Here is a 26808-nt window from a genome sequence, read left to right as displayed (position 1 = left end):
CTTAAGCATTTTGAAGTTTTTCCTGAGAAAATTCTAAGTCTTTGGTGAGTTTTAAATAAGGAAGTGATAGGATCAGTTTTCTTCTGCTCAAAGGCATAAGAGATACTAGTTACATTCACACACACACACACACACACACTCCACACTAACAATAATAACAAAAACATTCTTAGGACTAATGGAACACAGATTATTAATAGTAAGTCTACTTGTTAATTCCTAACTACTGATAAGAGTGGATATTATATGAATATTCGATTAAAGCATATTTAATAAATTATTAAGAATGTTACATAGAATCAAAGGCAGTTAAAAAATAGCAGGTGTTAGGCAATACATAACTATGCAGATTGGCATATAAACAGTTGTATTTAGAGTAACGTAAAAGTTATGATTATACAATTTGAGTTTGATATTTTGGAAGGTCAGTATTGTTATTTAATATTCATAACATGCATGGACATACATTAATTAGATCAAGTCCAACCTCCAGCTTTACTGTATATTTAGTTCTCAGCATCATTTATCATGTAGCAACACTGTATACAAAACTGTTAGAGACTAACTAAAGAAAGTAAAGTGATGAGACATGGTTTCTAACCCTCACTGAATTTATAAACTAGTGTTGAGAGGCAGAGCAGCAATAGCAGAAAGTAATGTTTATTGAACTCTACAATAAAGTAGTCACTGAGTTAAATGCTTTATAAGTCTTGTCATATTTAACCCTCCCAATGGCCCTATATGCATATATGCTATTACTAACTCAATTTTCCACATGATGAAATTAGCCTCAGGGAGATCAACTGACTTCCTCAAAAGTAAGCCATCTCAGTAATAAGTGGTGGATTAAGGATTTGAATCTGGGTACCTTTCCCCATTCTCCCACAACACAAAACTATGTATTTAACCACCATACTATACTGCTTCCCCTGTTACATAAATAAATAAAAATACATAGTAACATAAACTAAGCTCCATAGAGGAATTCAAGAACGATGTGGAAATGCATAGCAGGAAGTGATTCTGAGATTATTAGGCACGATCTCAGAGGGAAGTAACTTTTGAGTTCCATCTTGAAGTATAGGAAGGATTTCTCAATCTAGAGAGAAGACATTCCAGACAATGAGAATAGCATGAGGAAAGATATAAATGTATCCGGAGTTACCAAAGAACTCTAACTATTATGGGAAAACATAGTTTGAGTATGCAGGGAGATGTAGAGGAAGATAAGACTGTGATAGGTGGCAGAACAGGCCACCTAAAACATGCCTCTTTGACATATGATTGATTTTGAGTTGAAGGCACTTGGAAAAACAGCAAATGTAAGGAGAAGCTTTCTCTGAACTCTCCTTATCTGCTTAATGACATATCCTCTAAAAGGAACTCATGTGTTATAAATCTTCCTGGGAGTTTCATCAACCAAGGAAGATTGACTCTTATCAAAGGAGAGTAGGGGTGCCTGGGTGCTTCAGTTGGCGAAGCAGCCAACTCTTGATTTCGGCTCCGGTCATGATATCAGGGTCCTAGGATCAAGCCCCCTGGCAGGCTCTATGCTCAGTGGGGAGTCTACTTCAGAATTCTCTCTCTCCTTCTGCCCCTCCTCCCACTTGCTCTCTCTCTAAATAAATAAATCGTTTTTTAAAAAAGAAGAGGAGACTAGAAGTTGACATATGACCCAAACTGTGTCACACACTATCATATCTTCCATTTATTCTTCTATGTTCCTATTCATCTTTCTTAAAAGTCTTTTCCTCTAAGTAGCCTATATCTTCTTTCCCATAAGATGGCATAAAAGCTCTCAAATCTCACCACTTATTTAGGTATCCACTTTTTCCCCCTGTGATGTCCTTGTGTACATCATATTAAGCATTACTAAATCTGTGTATCTTTTCTTCCTTTAATCTATTATCAGTTTGTTGTATAGAGCCACCTATCAAACTTAGGAACATATGGCAAGTCTTTTCTTCCCTATACCTGGGAAGGTATTGAATGCATATTAGGGTTCTCAAGTTTTCTTTGAGGCAAGTAATCAATGATTTTTATACAGAGGAGTATCATCTTACTTGTTTGTAGGAACCTAACTGGTAACAGAAGAGTTGTTTGGAAGATGACATATTGAACCATCTATGAAACACGGGGTTCCATACTTGGGCTCTTTGATAACTTGGAGATAAGCCTCTATGAAAACAGTGAGAACTGCAAAGCCAAGGAAAATAGAACAGAGACTTCCTCTCATCTAATCCAATCTAGATCACGGTGGTACCTTAACAGCGCTCCATTAACATTCTTATTGATTCAATGAACATGCTCTTGGTCTGAATATGTTTGGCTTTTTTTTTTTTTTTAAGATTTTATTTATTTATTCATGGAAGACAGAGAGAGAGAGAGAGGCAGAGACACACGCAGAGGGAGAAGTAGGCTCCATGCAGGGAGCCCAACGAGGGACTTGATCCCGTGACTCCAGGATTACGGCCTGGGCTGAAGGCAGGCGCTAAATCGCCAAGACACCCATGGATCCCTGTTTGGCTTTGATACATCCTCAAAACACAGAATAGTCTGGAATTATAACTTTAGCTAAGAGAGCAAAATATCCTATCCCATAATCTGTGGTAACAGTTCCCAATGACCATAAAAAGTCATTTAACTACAAATGCCAATGATGCAAAATATGTAGTCAGTATGACTTTTGGCAAAGGGTATGTCCCTGAGGAATTGACTTTTATTATTTTGGGGAGTGACAGAGTAGGGTATAAAGGACTTTAAGACATAATATTATAGACTCAACAATAACTATATATAGTTATGAAATTAATTAGACATGATGCCAAGTATCTGCAAATAACTCTCATCATTACTGTACACTGTTTTTTTTATTTTTAAATTTTTACTATACCAGGTACTTCTGCTATATCTGCTGCTGCTTTGGAATGAATGTCTAGGTATTTGGAACTGATTTCTTACTGTAAAATAGTTCTTTGAATTCTTTGGGCATTTTATTATCATTTTTTTACATTTGTTTTAATATGGTCCATTTCAGGTTTTGGGATTCTTGTACTGAATTATAGATAGTTTCTAATAATGCATTTTCAGTCCAAGTTGTAGTTTCAAATTCAGCTGATAATGCTTTGTCATTTATTTATCTTTCCTTAACTAAAATCACCAACGTGGTAAAGAAGTGGCAACAAAAAGGGAAAAGTCTGCCAAACAAAATTTACTCATAAAGAGCCAAATCTGTATATTTGAAAGACCTATGAACTGACACAGAGATTTCATGCCTTTTTTCCATGGCAGGGTAACCTGTAGGATTCATGTCTCCCATTGCAAAATAAGCAACTAGAATGGAAATTTTTTAAAGTTACTACCAGCTGTAAATAATGCTAGATTCTTTAAGTATTCAGATAAAATGGAAGCACTAATATGAGAAAAAGTGAATACTTTGATTTCTTTAATGGAAATACTTGAACATATTATTTAAATTAGTTGTATGTTTTACAGTAAGCCTTCCAATTCTAGATTGAGGGCAAATGATAGTTAAAGTAAATTTTGCACATCTTTTGTATGTCCTGTGATCTCTAAAACAGGGTTAAAGGATCAAATAAGTACATGGCAACATCATCCTAAATTTTACCTACAATAAACTATCATAAAGACAGGCATATTACTCGAATATAAAAAAAAAATGGCCTTGAAATATACTTCGTATTTCTAACCTGATTGCTTATCGAGGACTCTTGCTTGTTTACAATCTGGGCTGTTTGTCACTCCTGACATTAAATTTGTAACTCCCAATTCCCTGAGCTTTGAAGATCTATATTCACTTATCAGAATGCATTCATGCCATCACCTTATATGAACTTTCTTTAGATGTTCATGTAACCCTAACCATAACCCTAATCTCGTCCTCACTTACTAAAAATTTTTACAAGGTTGAAAACAAGTGCATTTCAGGATATAAGGAGCACTAATCTAATAGTATCTTCATCATGGAAGAAAAACATTTCAGAATATTTCCCTCAGTTTAGTCAATATGGTAATAGCTTATTCTGGACTGACCCTGAGCCAGAATGTCCACTAGGAAAATTTTATTCTTGTTAGAGTTTTTTTAGACAGATAATTTTTGCAACATATTTCTTATGCTTGTTAACAACTCTTCATTTAATTTTTAAGATTTTCTATGTATACATTTATGTGTATATGTATATGTGACTATACATGGATATATATAAGAATTTATTGATTTTACTGCATCCCTAATAGATGCTATGCTTTTTCTAACATCAATTTAATGTATGTTTTAAGTATGAAATCACATTCTTTAATTCTGAAAGGCATTTTTAGATGCTATATGTGGAAGAAGTTTTTGAAATACAGTGGTATTACTTCCTGAGAATGCATTCCTTTTTTTCTTTCTTTTGTTGGAAAGATAAATTATGCCGTGTGAAATTTTTCTGCTTGAGGAAAACAAACAATAACCAAATACCTTCAGTAGTGTTCAGTTTGTGATATAGATGTAAACTAGGTTTGCAAATCTATCTTTACTGTGTTTGCTGTCTGTAGGTATTTTTGACATCTCAAAAAATTACATGATCTTAGGAACCATGTATATGTTTCTCTTTTTTTGAAATCATTTAATATTTTAATTAAGTTGTGTCAATACAATTTTTCAAGCAAGTGCCAACTGGAAGACCAGGCGTAGGGATTCATAAAGGAAACAAATCTTCTAAAAAGCAAAAACACGAAGGTGATTTTCCACTCCAGACGCACACAGCAGTTAGTGGCCACAGCAGCACCAGTTGGCCAGTGTTAATCCGATTACTGAGTGTTTACCACATCATCAATTTTCAGAATGCTCTGGATGGTTTCAGTCGCTAGTCAGTGCACTGACTGAAACCAACAAAGGCTGGACAACCAGTTCCTCCAAAATGTTGGAAATATCACCCTTTCAGACATTAATGCTGGTAATTTTTTCTCCTTGGGCATGCTGGTTTCCTTGTTCTGTTACTGTAGAAATGGGAATCAGGCCAGCATTTTCAGCTAGTGTAGATGGAATGGCTTCCATAGTATCTGCAAAAGCATGATTGCAGTAGGATTCCATGCCACTTATTGTTCGTGAATATTCAGTTAACCGCAGGGCCAATTCTATCTCTGGAGTACCACCTCCTGTAATAAGAGCTCTCTTCCTCACTAAACAGCAAATAACACATAGGGCATCATGAATGGAGCGCTCAGCTTCTTCAATCATCAATTTGTTAGATCCATGAACAATTGTAACTGTTCTTCCAGGGCTTGTACAGCCTTTAATCTTGAGCAGTTTGCCACAACCATTTAAATTGACCTCCTCACCTAACTCAGCTGATCCTAGCATGTCAGCAGTGAATTGGTCAATATGAGCAACTGGCTTGGTTCCAGTGGTCTTACAAATGAATTGAATGTCTTCTCTTTCAACATCCTTAACCACCACAATCTTCATCTTGTTCAGGAAATGTAATGCAAGAAAACATAGAGCATCTCTCAGGATAGACTTCTGTATGAGGAGGACATTACATCCTATTTTTTATTTTTTTAAATTAAATTAAATTTTTTTGTTTTCAAGAATGTTTTTTTAATAATAAATTTATTTTTATCGGTGTTCAATTTGCCAACATACAGAATAACACCCAGTGCTCATCCCGTCAAATGCCCCCTTCAGTGCCAGTCACCCATTAACCCCTCCCCTACCCTCCTCCCCTTCCATCACCCCTAGTTTGTTTCCCAGAGTTAGGAGTCTTCATGTTCTGTCTCCCTTTCTGATATTTCCTACCCATTTCTTCTCCCTTCCCTTCTATTCCCTTTCACTATTATTTATATTCCCCAAATGAATGAGACCATGTGTTTGTCCTTCTCCGATTGACTTATTTCACTCAGCATAATACCCTCTAGTACCATGGCCACCATGCACGTGAGAAAATGCTCTGCATCACTTGCCATCAGGGAAATACAAATCAAAACCACAATGAGATACCACCTCGCACCAGTGAGAATGGGGAAAATTAACAAGGCAGGAAACCACAAATGTTGGAGAGGATGTGGAGAAAAGGGAACCCTCTTACACTGTTGGTGGGAATGTGAAACGGTGCAGCCACTCTGGAAAACTGTGTGGAGGTTCCTCAAAGAGTTAAAAATAGACCTGCCCTATGACCCAGCAATTGCACTGTTGGGGATTTAGCCCAAAGATACAGATGCAATGAAATGCCGGGACACCTGCACCCCAGTGTTTATAGCAACAATGTCCACAATAGCCAAACTGTGGAAGGAGCCTCGGTGTTCATCGAAAGATGAATGGATAAAGAAGATGTGGTGTATGTTTACATCCTATTTTTTAAATTTGCTTCACTAAATTGAGTACTCTCCTAAAGTACTCTCCTCCTAAAGTACTCAGTCCATCTGGACATAGTCAGAAACTACTATTTGATTATCCATATCTGTTTTGAGAGCAGATAAGCAAAACTGAGTAAGCCCAATCTTAGCCTTTGAAACTCTGGGTATTCCAGAATTTGCCACTTTTTGAGTAAGTACCAGCCCTTCTACCAGCTCACAGTCATCAATTGCCCCACCAAGTTTCTTAACTATTTTAATATCTCCAAGTTCTACACTAGTAGCAGTGGCTGGGTCAATCACTTTCATCACTGCATTTACACTCATTGGAGAAAGCAGACTTGAATAATTGAGAGACAACTTTTAAGTTCAATGAAGTGGTAGCACTATTTAATAAAGTTTCTCTGTCACTGAGTTCTACAGGTTGAGACATGTCAGTCAAGATTTGTATACCCTTTTCTAAAGCTTTCTGGAATGACTCAGAAATGATGGTTGGATGAATCCCTTTCTGAAGAAGCTTGGTACAGGAATCTAAGAGAGCCAGGAATGATGACCACTGATGTGGTTGATGCCAACTCCTGCTTCTATATCTTGTGCCTTAGACAGCTCCACCCCCATTCTGGCTGTTGGATGTAACATTTGCATTTGTTTAAGAATGGTGGCACCATCATTTCTAATGATCACATCGTCTTTTCCATCTTGAATCATTTTATCCATTCCTTTTAGTCCAAGGCTTGTTCTAATAGCATCAGCAATAGCTTTGGCCGAGGAATGTTGCTGAAGCGGATCTGGGTCAGCTTGTCATGGTCCTTATAGGCAGTTTTGCTGCAGCCACCAGTAGCCTCGGCAAGCACCCTGCTCCGCAGTGCCACATTCTCAGGCATGGCCAACTTGGCTCGTCTGCGTCGGCTTGGGAAGGACGGATGGGCACAGATTCCAGTGGGCTGCGGAGTAACAGAACACGCCCACCACCTTCATGAAGCTTCAGGAACCATGTATGTTTCAATGTCATTGTATTATTCAAAGTCAGCACTTGGGATAAAAAAAGAAAAAGGCAGGATCTCAAAGAGATATTTGTCCTCACATGTTCATTGCAGCATTATTCACAATAGCCAAGAGGTGAAAAGAATCTAAATGTCTATCAATGGATGGGTAAAGAAAATGTGGCATATACATACACCAGGATATTATTCAACCACACAAAAGAAGAAATATGCTATACGCTACAACATAGATGCACCTGGAGGACATTATACTACGTGAAATAAGCCTGACACAGAAGGACAATTACTGCATGATATCACTTATATGAGGTATCCAAAGTAGTCAAAATCATAGAAGCAGAAATTATAATGATGGTTTCAGGAGCTGGGGGAAGGGAAAATGGGGAGATACTATTCAATTGGGCATAGAGTTTCAGGCATGTAAGATGAAAAACTTCTAGATGTGTGATACAACATTGTGCTTACAGTTAAGAATACTGTATTTTACTTAAAATTTTGTTAAGAAGGTAGATTTCAGGTATTTTTCACCACAGTAATAAAAAGGCAAACTTCTACTTAGATCACAAACTCAACACACACACACACACACACACACACACACACACACTCTTAATGAATCCAAATTTTTACTTATGTATCTAAGTAGTCTCAGGGTTCTGTGCCAGTTGAAGTTAGAGGGGTCAGTGACTTTCTCTTTCTCCCCTGGCAATTTAATATTGCATAGGCCTTGCTTAGGAGCCCAGAGGAAGTGTATGTGTGTGTGTCTCCATGTAGAAATGAAGGGAGGAGAGAAAAAGTGCCAGTGGATGTGCCTAGATAGACTTTGACACTTACATTTTAGGGCTACTTTGTCAAAAAGGCAAGAGAAGACTTCTAAGTATTCAGCAGAGTCACCCAGAGAACAGCAATGGAGTTAGAGCTATAGCAACAATAAGAATAATCTGTGATTAAGCTGCCCACAAGTAGAGAACCTGGCTGGTTTCCTCCTGTGTGTTCTCTCTTTTGTAACACCCAGGTGCCCAAGAAGACATGTTGATGCCTGAAAATACTGAAAGCAGTCATTGAATGGTCTAAGGAAATTTAAATGCAGAGATAAGCTCCAAATAAATGATAGAACAGGTTATGTATATTAGTGCTCAGTTTAATTTTTTTTTAATTTTATTTATGATAGGCACACAGTGAGAGAGAGAGGCAGAGACACAGGCAGAGGGAGAAGCAGGCTCCATGCACCGGGAGCCCGACGTGGGATTCGATCCCAGGTCTCCAGGATCGCGCCCTGGGCCAAAGGCAGGCGCTAAACCGCTGCGCCACCCAGGGATCCCCTAGTGCTCAGTTTAAAGTCTCAAAACAAAACACTCTGTTAATGCACGCTTCTACTGTATATACTTGAATCATTCTGATAAAAGATTTACTGGAGTTTTCCTTTTAGCATCTTCATGTATTCTCATTTTAAGTGAGGTATGTAGTTGGGGGGAGTGATTTTCACTCATGTACAAAGAAAAAAATATATGTCATTTATCCACAAATGCCCAGGCATTGTCAAGCCATAAGAGCAAAATGTGCCAAAATGTTAGGCAGTTAGTTATTTTTGCATAAAACACACTTCTAAACACATATTAACTGAACAGTAGATGGTAGACAAAAGAAAATCTGATTGCAGTGTGGGTGAAACATACCCAGTAAGTTCTGTAAAGATGGAAACCTGAGCAAGAGACACCATATTGAGTAGGCAAATGGAATGTCTAATCTGATTTTTTCATCCTTATCACTTTTGATTTATCCTGTCTGTAGAATACATTATCATTTTTATCTTGATGCCTTACAGACAGTTTTTGATAGAAGGAGAAAGAATATGTTTATATAGTAATATATCTTGGGAAATACTTAATCTATGAATAAAGATTTTTAATGATGTATAGTGCTTTCTAATATTCATTGGTGAATGAAACAGTTTACATAAAAATAATAGACTAGCAAAAATGATGAATATAGCTACATAGACTAATATATATAAGAATTATCTTGAACTTATTTTACGAATCAAATAGAATATTTATTCAGCTTATAAATTATTTTTCCCAGTCACGATAAAAGTAGGAAATAAGGATAAGTATCTAAAAAGAACATGTGGAAAATAATTTAAATATTTGCACATTTACTACCAATTTAGAACTCTCAGCCAATAAAAAAGACATTTTATTTAGATTGGACTGAAGCTGAGATACATTAAACAAGAGCAATGACAGATGCTAGATCTAGGGAAAATGATAACCTAATAGTTAAAGAGCTAATACATTTTTAGGGCAAGATAATAATATAATTAAAATATACCCAACAATACTACATACCCATATGGTTTGATATTATTACAAAACAGGAAAATATATGCCTCAAAGCTTACAACAGGGAAAAAGAGTGATTGCTTTTGGAGGGGCATCTTTGTTTTCAGATGAGTTAAGAAAGAATGAATTATATGGATTGTTAGGGAAAGGTGTGAAAAATTTCATCTAAAATAAAGGCAATTTAAGTATTAGGAAAATGTCAACCCTGAAAAACGGTTAAATTAATAAAAAAGAACTTTCTTAAGCCCACAGATACTTGTTTACAAAAATAAAGCCTGTTGAACATGCTTATATTTCAGAACACAGGCACAGAAATTAATTGTAACTACTCAGTTTAGAAGTTGCGGAGAATCTTTCTAAACCAGATTTTCAAATTGTCCAATCAAGCAACCTCCTTCTCCTGTTTACTTTAACCTGCTGCTTCTTTCCTCTTTTAGAAATGACCTAGTTAAAAAAGCACAGAGACTCCTATTATGAAAACACAAATGCCCTACATACATTGCTCCACAGGACAAGTGTGCATCCATTACCAAGGCCCACCATGAGTGAATCTTTGCTATTGTGATGCTGAGTTTAATGTATGCGCATTTGCCAAGCAAGAGGATATTAATTAATTACAGAGAGCCATTTAATGCAGCTCAGCACAACTGCAGACCACATCTTGCTTTCCTTTGATGCCACTTGGCTGAAATCTTAACTGAACAGCAATGTTGTCCTTCCTGAGACTAGGTTTTGTGCTGTTCTGGACAGGCTGAAAATGGTATTGTCACAGCCCATTAAAATTTTCGTAGTGGCCATCTCGCAGTCCTAAGAAGCAAGCCTGTTTTGTAATGCATAAAAGAAAGTCCCAAGTCCTGGGCAGGTGGGTAGGTGGTTATTTCTGGCTGCAAATTTGCTAAGTTTCTAAATCAGTTCTGCTTTAATTAGGAGCTTTTTTTCTGAGTTATTTTTATGTTAATAATATATGGCTGTCACATCTCCTTGTACATGTTCCCAAACAGTGATACAAACATTATTAAATCTAATCAGGGTTTATGGAGTATTCCATATGTTACCCACTGTGAATCTATTGAAATGCCATTTTACTGGATAATGTATAAAGGCTGGTATACAGTAGGAATCTTCTTTTGTTCCTCTAGTCAAAAAATTTATGAAAAATTTTCCACAGATGGAAGTTGCTTTCAATTTATATTTCACCATATTTAAAAATGAGTATTTTGTTTTTAGACATCTATATAATGTGTATCTGAATTCACGAAGACTTTTAACTCCAGAGTACAATAATTAACTATCCTTTGACTAATTTAAAGAACAAAAACAATGCTGCAAATGGCTTAGATGAAATAAAGATCATGTTAAAAGGCCTCCTAAGAAGTAGGCATTACAAAGCAGTTAATAAGAAATTGAAAGCCAGGCACCACACGTCCAATACCTAAAGTAATATTAGGAAGAAAATCTAAGCAAAACAAAACAAAACAAAAAACAAAATGTACTCTTGCCTAAGTCTGGGCCACTGCCGTGCATTGCAATGCATGTCCTCCCTGCTCTCTGTATTTACGATCAACTACGAATATTCGGTGTGGCCATTAAAAGTAATTCCAGGGAGGCGGGGCAAGATGGCAGAGGAGTAGGGTCTCCAAGTCACCTGTCCCCACCAACTTACCTAGGTAACTTTCAAATCATCCTGAAAACCTACGAATTCGGCCTGAGATTTAAAGAGAACAGCTGGAACGCGACAGAGAGAAGGGTTTTCACTTCTAGCAAGGTAGGAAGGAGGAAAAAAATTAAAACAGAATCAGGTGGGGGAGGGGCCCCAAGAGGAGCCAAGCTAAGGACAGGTGGTAAAAGCCTCTGGGACAGAAAAGCCCAGTCCGGAGGAAGCACTTTAAAAATCCGCACCGGATTCTTCCCAGACGGAAAGGCGCTTAGCAGGGAAAACAGGCAGAATCGCAGGAGGGGCAGTGGAGCCTTCAGTCTCCCAGAGTCACTCAGAGAGTAAGTGTACCGGGGGAGAGCGTGCCACAGACTGTGGGCCAAGCCCGATAAAGGGTTGGAGCACGCCCGGCGGAGCCTCAAAAGTTCAGGCGGCGGCTCCGGGCGGAGGGGGCTGCACCCCGGGAGCGCAATTCCAGCAGCGCAGGCCCGGGATCCCAGGGAGCAAGGGACACAGCCCACGATCCTGAGCTCTCCCCGAGACAGGCAGAGGCGGGGAGGGAACAGGACAGCGGAGGACTCTCCTGCCACCGGGCGTCCCCAAGCTATGCAGATCAATGACCCGCCTGCCGGGAGAATCCAGGCCAGTGTGGACCCGAAGACTGCAGTAGGTACTGCAGGGAACTGACTCTAGAGCTGGAGAGCTGGCCGCCGCCAGTGTTGTTGTTCTTCGTTGTGTTACCCTGTGCCTGGGACCAAGAGGGGCCACCAGGGAACAGGGGCCTCACAGGATAAACAGCTCCCACTGAGCCCTGCACCTGGCAGGGGGCTGGGCAGCTCATCCAGGTGCACACACCTGAGAATCAACACAGCGGGCCCCTCCCCCAGAAGACCAGCTGGAAGGACAGGGGAAAACCAAGTTCTTGACAGAGCAGTGCTGGAAGCTCCAGGGGAAGTCGAGGGCTTTACAGTATATAGAACCAGAGGATACTCCTCCTTTTTTTTTTTTTTTCCAGTACAACTCGGTTTTGTATCAGACTGTAAATTTCCAATTTTTTTCTCTTTTCCCACCTTAACTACAATATTTTACCACCTCTTCATTTTTAAGATTCTTCCTTTCTGACTTTCATATTTCTACAATTACAGGTCCTAGATATATTTTCCACTTCTAGATTCCCTTCAACATACTCTACTTAATTTGGGGGGATATACAAGATATGTTTTTGTTTTGTTTTGTTTTTTGTTGTTTTCTCTGCCTCATTTTGTTCAACAATGATGGAAGTTAATACTATCTAAAATATGACAAGCATGTACCCAGAACCAACTGGTATACCATGCTGCTTCATTCTGTGAGATTCCTAATTCCCATTCTGGCCCCCTCTTTTATCTCATTTATGTTTTGGTGGTCAATGTTGGGGCCATCTACAAGTATTTCTGGAGTATATAAATTTGGGACTGAGCATCTTCTAATATTTAGAACTTAATATAGTCACCTACAAGAGGATCGACCTCTAGAAACCGTCAGGTAGACTACATTCTCCCTTCACTACAACTTCATCACCACCACCATCTCCCAGGCCACCCCTTTTGCTTCTTCCCCTTTCGTTTTACTTTTTCTTTTCTTTTTTCTTTCTATTTTTTTCTCTTCTTCTTTAGGATTCCTGGCCTATTATTTTTACTACTGTTTTAAAATGTGTTTTTCACTTTAGTGGTCCTTTGTTTTATTTTGTTCTCATCTTTGTTTTCAATTTCTAATCTCTGACCTCTGTAGAATCATCTAGTGTGAAATTTCCTTAGGTTGTGGTTGATACTCTTGATGCAGCCCGCTAATACAGCTACTCTGCACTGAGAAAAATGACTAGAAAGAAGAACTCACCACAAAAGAAAGAATCAGAAATGGTACTCTTTCCCACAGAGTAACACAATTTGGATTCCAGTTCAATGTCAGAAAGCCGATTCAGAACCACAATTAAAAAGATACTGGTGGCTCTGGAAAAAAGCATAAAGTATTCAAGTGACTTCATGATGCAGAATTGAGATCTAATCAGGCTGAAATTAAAAATCAATTAAATGAGATGCAATCCAAACTGAAGGTTCTATGGATGAGGGTTAAGGAGGTAGAAGAAAGAGTGGGTGACACAGAACAGAAGATAATGGCAAGGAAGGAAGCTGAGAAAAAAAGAGAAACACAATTAAAAGACCATGAGGAAAGGTTAAGGGAAATAAATGACAGCTTCAGAAAGAAAGATCTGTCTATAATTGCAGCTCCAGAGGGTGCCCAGAGCAACAGAGGGCCAGGAAGCATATTTGAACAAATCATACTTGAGAACTTCCCTAATTTGGGGAGGGAAACAGGCATTCAGATCCAGGAGATAGAGAGGACCCCCCCAAAATCAATAAAAAACTGTTCAACACCTCGACATTTAATAGTGAAACTTGCAAATACCAAAGATAAAGAGAAAATCCTTAAAGTAGAAAGAGACAAGATATCCCTAACTTATATGGGGAGAAGTATTACATTAACAGCAGACCTCTCCACAGAGACCTGGCAGGCCAGAAAAGGCTGGCAGGATATATTCAGGGTCCTAAATGAGAAGAACCTGCAGCCAAGAATACTTTATCCAGCAAGGCTCTCATTCAGAATAGAAGGAAAGATAAAAAGAGTCCAAGATAGGCAGAAACTGAAAGAATATGTGACTACCAAACCAGCTCTGCAAAAAATATTAAGGAAGATTCTGTAAAAGAAAGAGGAATCCCAAGGAAATAATCAACAAAATCAGGGACTGAATAGGTATTACGATGACACTAAATTCATATGTTTCAATAGTAACTCTGAACGTGCATGGATTAATGATCCCATCAAAAGATGCAGGGTTTCAGACTGGATAAAAAAACAAGACCCATCTATTTGCTGTCTAGAAGAAACTCATTTTGGACCTAAGGACACTTCCAGCCTGAAAATGAAAGGGTGGAGGACCATTTACCATTCCAATGGCCCTCAAAAAAAGCTGGGGTAGCCATCCTCATATCAGATAAATTAAAGTTTATCCCAAAGACTGTAGTAAGAGATGAACAGGGACACTATAGCATACTTAAAGGGTTTATCCAACAAGAAGACCTAACAACCATGAATATTTATGCCCCTAATGTGGGAGCTGCCAAGTATATCAGTCAATTAATAACCAAAGTAAAGACATACTTAGATAATAATACACTAATAGTAGGAAACGTCAACACGGCACTTTCAGCAAATGACAGATATTCTAAGCACAACATCTCCAAAGAAACAAGAGCTTTAAGTGATACACTGGATCAGATGGATTTCACAGATATATACAGAACTTTCCACCCAAACGCAAATGAATACACATTCTTCTCAAGTGCACATGAACCTTTCTCTTGAATACACTACATACTGGGTCACAAATCAGGTCTTACCCGATACCAAAATATTGAGACTGTCCCCTGCATGTTTTCAGAGCACAGTGCTTTGAAACTAGAACTCAATCACAAGAAGAAATTTGGAAGAAACTCAAGCACATGGAGGTTAAAGAGCATCCTGCTAAAAGACGAAAGGGTCAATGAGGAAATTAGATAATTAAAGAGACTCATGGAAACTAATGATAATGAAGAGACAACCATTCAAAAATCTTGAGATACAGCAAAAGCAATCCTAAGAGGGAAATACATCGCAATAAAAGCATCCCTCAAAAAATTGGAAAAAAGTCAAATACTCAAGTTAACCTTGAACCTAAAGGAATTGGAGAAAGAACAGGAAATAAAACCTACACCAAACAGAAGAAGAGAGTTAATAAAGATTTGAGCAGAACTCAAAGAAATAGAGACCAGAAGAACTGTAGAACAAATCAACAAACCAGGAGTTGGTGCTTTGAAAGAATTAATAAGATAGATAAACCATCAGCCAGCCTTATTAAAAACAAAAAAGAAAAGACACAAATTAATAAAATCACGAATGAAAAAGGAGAGATCACAATGAATAGCAAGGAAAAACAAACAATTTTAAAAACATATTATGAGGGGATCCCTGGGTGGCTCAGTGGTTTAGTGCCTGCCTTCGGCCCAGGGTGTGGTCCTGGGGTCCTGGGATCGAGTCCCACATCAGGCTCCCTGCGTGGAGCCTCCTTCTCCCTCTGCCTGTGTCTCTGCCTCCTCTCTAACTCTGTTTCTGTCATGAATAAATAAATAAAATCTTTAAAAGAACAATACATTATGAGCAGCTCTATGCCAATAAATTAGGCAATCTAGAAGAAATGGATGCATTTCTGGAAAACCACAAACTCCCATAACTGGAACAGGAAGAAACAGAAAACCTAAACAGGCTGATAACCAAGGAGGAAATTGAAGCAGTCATCAAAAACCTCCCAAGACACAAAAGTTCAGGGCCAGATGGCTCCCCAGGGGAAATCTATCAAACATTTAAAGAAGAAACAAATCCTATTCTACTAAAGTTGTTATGAAAGATAGAAAGAGATGGAATACGTCCAAACTCGTTCTATGAGGCCAGCATCACCTTAATTTTAAAACCAGACAAAGACCCCACCAAAAAGGAGAATTACAGACCAATATCCCTGATGAACACAGATGCAAACATTCTAAACAAGACCCTAGCCAATAGGGTCCAAGAATACATTAAGATGATTCACCATGACAAGTGTGATGTGCCCCAGGAGGCAAGGCTGGTTCAACACTCGTGAAGCAATCAATGCAATGGATCATATCAACAAGAGAAAAAACAAGAACCATATGATCCTCTCATTAGATGCAGAGAAAGCATTTGATAAATACAGCATCCATTCCTGATCAAAACTTTCCAAAGTGTAGGGATAGAAGGAACATTCCTCAGCATCTTAAAAGCCAGCTACAAAAAGCCCACAGCAAATATCTTTCTCAATGGGGAAACATTGGGATCCTTTCTCCTAAGATCAGGAACAGGACAGGGATGTCCACTCTTGCCACTACTATTCAACATAGTACTAGAAGACCTAGCCTCAGCAATTAGGGAACAAAAAGAAATAAAAGGCTTTCAAATTGGGAAAGATGAAGTCAAACTCCTCCTCTTTGCAGATGACATGATACTGTACATAGAAAACCCAAAACAGTCCATGACAAGATTGCTAACTCAAACACCAATTTGGCAGTGTGGCAGGATACAAAATTAATGCCCCCAAATAAGTGGCATTTCTGCACACTAACAATGAAATAGAAGAAAGAGAAATTCAGGAGTCCATCCCATTTACAATTGCAACCAAAAGCATAAGATACCTAGGAATAAACCTAACCAAAGAGGTAAAGGATCCATACCCTAAAAAGTACAGAACTCTTTTGAAAGAAATTGAGGAAGACACAAAGAGATAGAAAAATACTCCATGCTCATGGATTGGAAGAATTAGCATTGTGAAAATGTCAGTGCTACCCAGGGCAATTTACACATTTAATGGAATCCCTATAGAAATACCATGGACTTTCTTCAGAGAGTTGGAATAAATCATCTTAAGATTTGTGTGCAAATAGAAAGACCCTGAATATCCAGGAGAATATTAAAAAAGAAAACCAGAGCCAGGGGCATTACAATGCTGGATTTCAAGTGTCCTGCAAAGCTGTGGTCATCAAGACAGTGTGGTAATGGCACAAAAACAAACACATAGATCAATGGAATAGAAGAGAACCCAGAAATGGGCACTCAATTCTATGTTCAACTAATATTTGCCAAAGCAGGAAAGATTGGCAAAATCTGGAAAAAAAAAAGACTGGAAAAAGAACAGTCTCTTCAATAAATGGTGCTGGGGAAATTGGACAGCCACATGCAGAAAAATGAAACTAGGCCATTCTTTTACACCATACACAAAGATAAACTCAAAATGGATGAAAGATCTAAATGTGAGACAAGAATTAATCAGAATCCTAGGGGAGAACACAGGAAACACCCTTTCTGAACTTCACTACAGCAACTTCTTGCAACATACATCCATAAAGGCAAGGGAAACAAAAGCAAAAATGAAGTATTGGGACTTCATCAAGATAACAAGCTTCTACACAGCAAAAGAAACAGTCAACAAAACTAAAAGACAACCTACAGAATGGGAGAAGATATTTGCAAATGACCTATCAGACAAAGGGCTAGTATCCAAGATCTATAAGGAACTTATTAAACTCAACAGCAAAGAAACAAACAATCCAGTCATGAAATAGGCAAAAGACATGAACAGAAATTTCACAGAGGAAGACATAGACATGGCCAACAAGCACATGAGAAAATGCTCTGCATCACTTGCCATCAGGGAAATACAAATCAAAACCACAATGAGATACCACCTCACACCAGTGAGAATGGTGAAATTTAACACGACAGGAAACAACAAATGTTGGAGAAAATGTGTAGAAAAGGGAACCCTCTTGCACTGTTGGTGGGAATGTGAACTGGTGCAGCCACTCTGGAAAACTGTGTGGAGGTTCCTCAAAGAGTTAAAAATAGAACTACCATATGACCCAGCAATTGCACTGCTGGGGATTTACCCCAAAGATACAGATGCAGTGAAATGGCAGGACAACTGCACCCCAATATTTATAGCAGCACCTGCACCCCAATGTTTATAGCAGCAATGTCCACAACAGCCAAAATGTGGGAGGAGCCTCGGTGTCCACCAAAAGATGAACGTATAAAGAACATGTGGCATACATATACAATGGAATTTTACTCAGTCATTAGAAATGACAAATACCCACTATTTGCTTCAAGGTGGATGGAACTGGAGGGTATTATGCTGAGTGAAGTAAGTTAATCAGAGATGGACAAACATTATACGGTCTCATTCATTTGGGCAATACAAAAAAATAGTGAAAGGGAATAAAGGGGAAAGGAGAGAAAATGAGTGGGAAATATCAGTGAGGGTGAGAGAACATGAGAGTCACCTAGTTCTGGAAAATGAACAAGGGGTAGTGGAAAGAGAGGTGTCTGGGGGAACAGGGTTACTGGGTGACAGGCACTGAGGGGGGCACTTGATGGGATGAGCACTGGGTGTTATGCTATATGTTGGCAAATGGAACTCCAGTTAAGAAATACAAAATAAAATAATAAAAAAAAGGTAATTCCAGTCAGATGGTCCTGTATTTCTGATGATGTGTCTATGTATTTTCTCCCCTTGAGCAATGCTATCGAGTACATTATGTCTTTAAGAAGCAAAGTTGCAGATGCAGATTCCGCACTAAGAAGGCACATCATGGATTACAATAGACTCTGGTCACTGCTCACATGCATGATGTGAATTGTATAGCTTGTCCATTTGCCTCTTCATTCACAGCCATATGCACAAATGGTGATCATCACTAGGGTCACTATCATTAAACTCAAAGTTGAGAGCTATATATGTTTGAGGATAACAATTTACTTTTATAGATTTCCAGCAGTCTCATATAAATGGTTTAATTTATTACTGCCTGAAGAGAGACTACAGAAAAAGCTGATCAGTGGTGTTTTCCTCTCGGTATCGATACATTGGAATCTGAAGCTACACAGGGCTGTTATATTGCATTGTATATAGGTTCTTCGAGATATCTCAAACCTTGGTATTTGAGTGCAACCACCAAAATATGTCTATTAGATTCGACAGAAAAACAAGAAGACTGAGATGTCATCATTAAAAAATGTAAGATATGAAAAGCAAAAAAAAAGTATAAAAGATTTTTAAAATTTATTTTAAAAAGTTTATTGTAGTTTATTGTAGTAAGTTTATTGTATCTACTGTGAATGTGGGGTTGACTATTTTGTCATTATACTGATCTTGTGATGCTTTCCAATCACTATGGCATTCTTTTCTAAGATGTTAATTAATGCTAGTAAACTATAAAGGGGTTTCTTCTTTTCTTTCTTTTTTTTTCAAATATATCCTAAAAAACTCTAGAAATGTGTGATTTCTCTACTATTTACTCTTAAAGTTAAAAGCGGGACATTCAAAGCCTGACAGGCAGGCACTGTTTTTTATAGTGAGTGAAAGGAATTTTATATGAAATGACAGTGCAGTTGCCTCCTCAAAATATTAAGTGGCACATCTGACTTTTAGCTACATGAAGCATTTATTTGATCCTTTTATTAAAGTTTTCTATTCAGAAGTAAACAATGCATTGCTTTCCATGAGTTCCACATCACCCTCTGTTGAAGACTTGTTAGAATCATTAGAGAAAGCAGCTTCCCAAATGCGAATATCACAGAAGCCTCTGAATTACCAGTAAAACACTCATTATCTCTTTAAATATGCTTTACTAAAAGCAGAGTCATATTTAGTCACCAAAGGGTAATTGTTTCCTTAAAGTTGGTTATTAGCAGGGTCAAATTATAACATTTAGATGTTGAATACATAAGGTTTGGCCTATAAAGAGCCCCTCTTTTCTGTGCTTGCTTTTTAAGGACTGGGAAGAACTTAAGAATAAATGTTAAAAGACTTCTATTTGCAATGATATATTGTAGGTAACAGCAAATAGAATTGCAAAAGAGCTTGTGCTATTAACAACCTATTTTTTAGGAAGAAAATCTCTAAGTACCATCTATAATCTAAATTCTAAGTGGTAGGTTTCAATTGAAACAGTTTTTTTCTTCTTAAACAACTAATCAAAATAAGTAAATTGAGTTGGACTCCCAAACCTCTCCAAAACTGTACATATTAAACTAGTGGCCAAAAGTCAGCAATGGTTGCTGGTATGGTTTCTTTCCATATGTCTTTAGGTACACACATGTAATTTTGTGCTTCAAGGAGTTAGCGCTTCATAAAAACAGAGAGAAACAGTAATAGAACATACACCAGTGTGCTTCGAAAGTAATTAAAAATATGGTCTTTCCCTGTACTCATTTCCTTGTCTTTTGGCATTACCCCTTCTATATCCTATGTGCAACTTCCCCTCTAACTCACAAAATCCACTTTATTTCTTTTGTACTCTACGCTAAAGAATCATACGCTTAAATTTACAGAAATTGTACCCTAACTAGTATTATTAGGCTTCTAAACACATTTTTTAAAAATTGCATTACAATAAGAATAAACTCAGGAGAGCATTGGCTCCAATTCACAAACTATGTAGACCATTTTCGGTTTTGAAAGTACACTTTTATATCTTCCAAAGTGAGATATCTAAACAATACATTTTAATTACATACAGTGGGATATGTATTTGATGAACATATTAAAATTTGTTACAACTAAATTTTCAATTCTTTGAGTTTTTGCATTTGATGCTAACATTTGTTAGTCCAAATACTTAAATAAAATTGTATCCTTACAAATGGAGGCACATGTAAATATATTTCTAAAGGTATACATTAGCATATCATTTGTTTGAATATGCCTAAAATCAAAATAATTTCCAATATCATTTTGAATCAAGACTGGAAGCAAGAGGGGCAGGGCAAGATGGTGGAGGGGTAGGGTCCCCAAGTCAACTGTCCCCACCACCTTACCTAGATAACCTTCAAAACATCCTGAAAACCTACGAATTTGGCCTGAGATTTAGAGAACAGCTGGAATGTAACAGAGAGAAGAGTTCACGCTTCTATCAAGGTAGGAAGACGGAAAAACAAATAAAAAAGCATCCAAGGGGGAGGGGCCCCCCAAGGAGCCAGGCTAAGGACCCCCAGCATGTGCCCCCAGGACAGGAAAGCCCAGGCCGGGAGAAGTAGGAGCTTTAGCAATCTTACAGGAGGGAGAGGCGATCACAGGGAGCTCAAGCAGGATCCCAGGAGGGGGCAGTGGAGCCCGCAGGTTCCCGGGGTCACTAACAGAGGAACTGTGCTATGGGGGACAGCAGGCCACAAAAATCGGGCGGAGCTCCATAAAGGCCAGGAGCAGCTCAGGCGACAGCTCTATGGCAGAGGGGGCTGCACGGCCCTGGGAGTGTGATTCTAGTGGCGCGGGCCCCAGAGCCCAAGGCGTCGGAAGACACAGCCCAGAATCCGGCGCTCCCCCCAGGACAGGCAGAAGCCGGGAGGACACAGGACATCGAGGATGCTCCTGCCTCCAGGTGGCCCCAAACTATGCAGATCAGCGCCCCGACCCTGGAGCATCCAGGCCCCTGAAGACTGGGAAACTGTGGTAGTTACTGCGGAAGCTGACTCCAGAGCTGGAAAGCTGGCCACCGCCACTGATGTTGTTCCTCCTGGTGTCACCTTGTGCCTGGGACTGAGCAGGGCCGCCAGAGAGCAGGGGCCTCACAGGATAAACAGCTCCCACAGAACAGTGCACCCGGCAGGGGGTGGGGCAGCTCCCCCAGATGAACACACCTGAGAATCAGCAGAGCAGGCCCCTTCCCCAGAAGACCAGCTGGAAGGACAGGGGAAGAGCAAGTTCTTAACCAAGCAGCGCTGTAAAGCTCCAGGGAAGTCAAGAGACTTACAGTATATAGAATCAGAGGATAGGGATCCCTGGGTGGCACAGCGGTTTAGCACCTGCCTTTGGCCCAGGGCGCGATCCTGGAGACCCGGGATCGAATCCCACGTCGAGCTCCCTGCATGGAGCCTGCTTCTCCCTCTGCCTATGTCTCTGCCTCTCTCTCTCTCTCTGTGACTATCATGAATAAATAAATAAAATCTTAAAAAAAAAAAAAAAGAATCAGAGGATACCCCTCCTTGGTTTTTTTGTTTTTTATTTCTTTGCTTCCCCATTCCCCCCCCTTTTCCTTCCTTTTTCCAGTAAAACTTGTTTTTAGCGACTCTGCACTGAGCAAAATAACTAGAAGAACTAACCACAAAAGAAAAAATCAGAAATAGTACTCTCTCCCACAAAGTTACAGAATTTGAATTAAAATTCAATGTCAGAAAGCCATTTCAGAAGCACAATTATAAAGCTACTGGTGGCTCTGGAAAAAATCATAAAGGATTCAGGAAACGTCATGACTGCAGAATTTATTTTTTATTTATTTATTTATTTGTACTGTATAATTGAGTTTTAATGGGGGACACTTAGCACGGTTAGTGCGCAATAAGAAATAACAATAATATCAATACAAGCTCACAAAGAATATAAAAAAGATGTTCTTTAAGTTGACCCCCAAACCAATTGACATAATTGATATGCTGTTGAGTATTGACTTATACATAAATAGATCCTGTTATAGATAAAGCTTTTAATCACAATATAACAACAAACCAGCATTCACTACCACCCCATCCATCTATCCATCTATCTATCCATCCATCCATCTAACACCTTCTCTTATATCAGTGGTTCTCGACTAGGGCAAGGGTAGAGGACATGCTGCCCCCAGGGGACATGTAGCGATGTATAGACACGTTTTAATTGCCACAACAGGGGGCAGTGGAAGGAGTTACTGGCATCTTGTGATTTAAACCAGATATGTTGCTAAATACATTACAATATACAGGACAGAACTCCACAACAACTAATTATCCAATACAAAGTCTCAATAGTATTATTTTTGAGAAATCTTGTCATAATATATACATGAAATGTACATACATACATATACATACAAGTCCTCTTTTGAGAAAAATATGTAAAAGACATATACATTTTACAGATACACATCAATGCATATTTATGCTAATACACATGACTGCAGAATTTAGATCTAATCAGGCCAAAATTAAAAATCAATTAAATGAGATGCACTCCACACTGTAGGTCCTAATGACTAGGGTTAATGAGGTAGAAGAACGAGTGTGTAATATAGAAGAAAAGTTGATGGCAAGGAAGGAAGCTGAGGAAAAACGAGAAAAAAAATCAAAAGATCATGAGAAGAGGTTAAGAGATATAAATGACAGTCTCGAAAGAAAAATCTACATTTACTTGGGGTTCCAGAGGGTGCTGAAAGGCACAGAGGACCAGAAAGGGTATTTGAACAAATCATAGCTGAGAACTTCCCTATCTTGGGGAGTGAAACAGGCATTCAGATCCAGGAGATGGAGAGATCCCTCCCTAAAATCAATAAAAACCTTTTAACACCCTGACATTGAATAGTGAAACTTGCAAATTCCAAAGATAAAGAGAAAATCCTTAAAGCAGCAAGAAACAAGAGATCCTTAACTTATACAGGGAGAAATATTAGATTAACAGCAGACCTATCCACAGAGACCTAGCAGGCCAGAAAGGGCTCGCAGGATATATTAAGGGCCCTAAATGAGAAGAACATGCAGCCAAGAATACTCTATCCAGCAAGGCTCTCATTCATAATAGAGGGAGAGATAAAGAGCTTCCAAGATTGGCAGAAACTGAAAGAATATGTGACCACCAAACCAGCTCTGCAAGAAATATTAAGGAGGACTCTGTAAAAGAAACAGGAAGTCCAAGGAAACAATCCACAAAAACCGGAACTGAACAGGTATTATGATGACACTAAATTCATTTCTTTCAATAGTAACTCTTAACGTGAATGGGCTAAATGATCCCATCAAAAGGCTCAGGGTTTCAGACTGGATAAAAAGCAAGACCCATCTATTTGCAGCCTACAAGAGACTCATTTTAGACCTAAGGACACTGACAGCCTGAAAATAAAAGTTTGGAGAACCGTTTACCATTCAAATGGTCCTCAAAAGAAAGCTGGGGTAGCCATCCTCATATCAGATAAATTAAAGCTTATCCCAAAGACTGTAGTAAGAGATGATGAGGGACACTATATCATACCAAAAGGATCCATCCAACAAGAGGACCTAACAATCGTGAATATTTATGCCCCTAATGTGGGAGCTGCCAAGTATATCAATTAATAACCAAGGTTAAGACATAGATAATAATACACATATACTGGGAGACTTGAATACAGGGCTTTCTGCAATTGACAGATTTTCTAAGCACAACATCTCCAAAGAAACAAGAGCATTACATGATACACTGGACCAGATGGATTTCACAGATATTTACAAAACTTTACATCCAAACACAACTGAATACACATTCTTCTTAAGGGAACATGGAACTTTTTCCAGAATAGACCACATACTGGTTAAGACCAGTATGAATTTGTGGTTTGACCACAAATCAGGTCTTAACTGATACCAAAAGATTGGGATTGTCCTCTGCATATTTTCAGACCATAATGCTTTGAAATTAGAACTAAATCAGAACAGTGTGGTACTGGCAAAAAACAGACACATAGATCAATGGAACAGAATAGAGAATCCAGAAGTGGACCCTCAACTTTATGGTCAACTAATATTTGACAAAGCAGGAAAGACTATCCACTGGAAGAAAGACAGTCTCTTCAATAAATGGTGCTGGGAAAATTGGACATCCACATGCAGAAGAATGAAACTAGACCACTCTCTTTCACCATACACAAAGATAAACTCAAAATGGATGAAAGATCTTAATGTGAGACAAGAGTCCATCAAAATCCTAGAGGAGAACACAGGCAACACCCTTTATGAACTTGGCCACAGTAACTTCTTGCAAGATACATCCATGAAAGCAAAAGAAACAAAAGCAAAAATGAACTATTGGCACTTCATCAAGATAAAAGGCTTCTGCACAGCAAAGGATACAGTCAACAAAACTAAAAGAGACAACCTACAGAATGGGAGAAGATATTTGCAAATGACGTATCAGGCTGATTCTTTACTGGCAGTTTTGTCCCTCTGCAACTTCAGAATGAGGCAGTCTCATTTGTCTTGTAAATCATTAAGTTAATCTAGGAGGAGACCAGGTAAAGCAGTATAGTGAAGATATCTCTAAATTTCTGTCTGGCATTCTTTAGGAATAGAACATCAGCCTAACCTTTTCTTTTCCTTTACATCTCTTTCCTTTCTCTTTTTCACTCCAGGATGGTCATGACTGCTTGTCCAGCAACTTTCTTGTTACATAAAGATTAGAATTGGCAGAGGAGAAATAGGTTTGTGAATTTACCATGCCTTGGGCCCTAAAACTGCTGCCTGAGTTTCTTCACCAAGTAGCTCTCTCTCTCAAGGACTCATAGAGATCCCCCATAAGAGGAAATACAATCTTAGATTATCTGCAGCTTTGTTTAATCTGTGATAATGGTTAAGAAGTGACCAGTTTCTTTTTTTTTTTTTAATTTGATTATTTTATCAATTTCCCTTTTAGAGTTTGTGTTTTTTGGCATATTATTATTTTTTTAAATAATAAATGTATTTTTTATTGGTGTTCAATTTGCCAACATACAGAACAACACCTAGTGCTCATCCCGTCAAGTGCCCCCCTCAGTGCCCACCACCCAGTCACCCCCACCCCCCACCCCACTCCCTTTCCACCACCCCTAGTTTGTTTCCCAGAGTTAGGAGTCTACCAAAAAAGTGCTATGTTTATAGCACTTTTTTGGTAGACATAAAAAAAGTTGCTGAGAAACATTCTGGTAGGTATAAGGAGATTCAGAGAAATACCATTGTTAAAATAGCATTTTATGCTATTTTATATAGTAACATGAGGAAAATCCTTTGAAAAGTGTAACTACAATTCCTTTAGGTTATTCTTTGATAAAGTTACCTTACTGCTAAAGCTTACGCTGAATCAGAAAATATTACATGTGACAGGTGCTTCATTATTATTTAAACCTTGAGAATGCATCAATGAAAACTGGGTCTAAAGTAAAATTGAGCAAGCCACTGATAAAAGAAATGTTGAATAAAAATCTACTAGGAGAGTTTTTTTTTTTTTTTTTTTTTTTTTTTAACACATATGCCCTGTAGATGGTAGAGAAGTGAAGGGAAATTGGAGTATAGCAAACAAACCAAAGTGGCAATATTTGGAGATTATAGCATCATTGACACTTCAAATAGTAGAGGACATAATAAGCGCAGTGTGGGAAGACTTCTGACCCAGAAGTGAGTTAAGGTCAGTCTATAAAACCAGAGTAGGTTAAGTAGTAATGAAATACTGTTTAGTTTAATTAAGAAGGTATGTGATTTAGGCCTAGGTCATTCTATTTCTTTAAAACCTTGCCTCTCAGTCTTTTTAAAAATCATTTCTAATATGTATGTCTAACTAATTAGTGTTTGGACAGTAGTGACACTGTTTGAAAATGATTCCTTTTAATATCAAAACCTGTTGAGAACTAGATGAAAATACTATCTCTGAGACTTGTTAAGCTATGCTTGGAGAATCTATACGATCTGCCTTTCAAGCCACAAATACTACTCTAGTGCCCAGTGTCTCAATGGCTGGAGTAAAAGTACTAGGTAGAAATAATCAGTTTGTAAATGAGGTTGAGAAATATCAGTCTAGTCTTTGATAATGCATTCTTACAATTAACAGTCAATATGTGGTAATGAAATTTATATAGCTAATGCTTATTTTAGTTTCTTTTCAGGCTGAATATGCAAGCTTTGTAAATATTAAGAAAAAATAGAAAGAAAATCTTTACATGGCTTCAAAATCTTATTAGGCAAGAATCTCTTGCTTATAAATCACACTTATTATAATCTTCTTCCAATCAACTGATTATTTAATTTTCATAAAAGATTACTATCATTCTTTCACAAA

At 38.3% G+C, this 26808-nt stretch overlaps 1 protein-coding gene and 1 pseudogene across 3 annotated transcripts in view; both read right to left on the bottom strand.

Annotated features, from left to right (window-relative positions):
• The window catches only part of DIAPH2 (diaphanous related formin 2), a 1049860-nt gene that overhangs the window by 268413 nt on the left and 754639 nt on the right, over window positions 1-26808 (bottom strand). The window lies entirely within an intron of this gene.
• LOC100685199 lies at window positions 4813-7871 on the bottom strand (annotated as a pseudogene).

Source organism: Canis lupus, chromosome X (assembly GCF_011100685.1).
Source record: "Canis lupus familiaris isolate Mischka breed German Shepherd chromosome X, alternate assembly UU_Cfam_GSD_1.0, whole genome shotgun sequence".
NCBI classification, from domain to species: domain Eukaryota; kingdom Metazoa; phylum Chordata; class Mammalia; order Carnivora; family Canidae; genus Canis; species Canis lupus.
This window is presented reverse-complemented; position numbering and strand designations above follow the sequence as displayed.